A 659-nucleotide genomic window follows, 5' to 3' on the forward strand; every position below is an offset into this window, starting at 1 on the left:
CACCTTTGTCTGAATCCTGTTTGCAGAGGGAAGGCTTTCAATTTCTCTCCATTGAGAGTAATGTAGGCTATTGGTTTTGTATATATGCTCTTAATTATGTTGAGGAATTCTCTTCAATTCCTACCTTACTGAGTGTTTTTATCAGGAATGGATGTTGGATTTTGTCAAATGTTTTTTCTGCATTGATAAATATGATCATGTGGTTCTTTTCCTTTTTCTTATTTATATGGTGGATTACATTGGTTGTTTTTCTAATGCTGAGCCATACTTGCATCCCTGATATGAATCCTACTTGGTCATGATGTATTATTTTTTTGATGTGCTGCTGGATTCTGTTAGCTAGGATTTTGTTGAGAATCTTTGGATCTATGTTCATGAGAGATATTGGTCAGTAATTTTCTTTCTTAGTGATGTCCTTCCCTGGTTTTGGTATGAGGGTTATGCTTGTTTCATAAAATGTATTAGGAAGTTTTCCATCCTCTTCTATATTCTGGAATAATTTGAGTAGAATTGGTGACAGTTCTTCCCTGATTGTTTGGTATAACTCACCAGTGAAGCCATCTGGACCTGGACTTCTTTTGGTTGTGAGTTTTTTGATGACCTGATCATTTTCTTCTTTTGTTATGGGTCTGTTCAAGTTTTCTACTTCACTCTGTGTA

The sequence above is a fragment of the Chrysochloris asiatica genome, unplaced genomic scaffold (genome assembly GCF_000296735.1).
Source record: "Chrysochloris asiatica unplaced genomic scaffold, ChrAsi1.0 scaffold00049, whole genome shotgun sequence".
Classification (NCBI taxonomy): Eukaryota; Metazoa; Chordata; class Mammalia; order Afrosoricida; family Chrysochloridae; genus Chrysochloris; species Chrysochloris asiatica.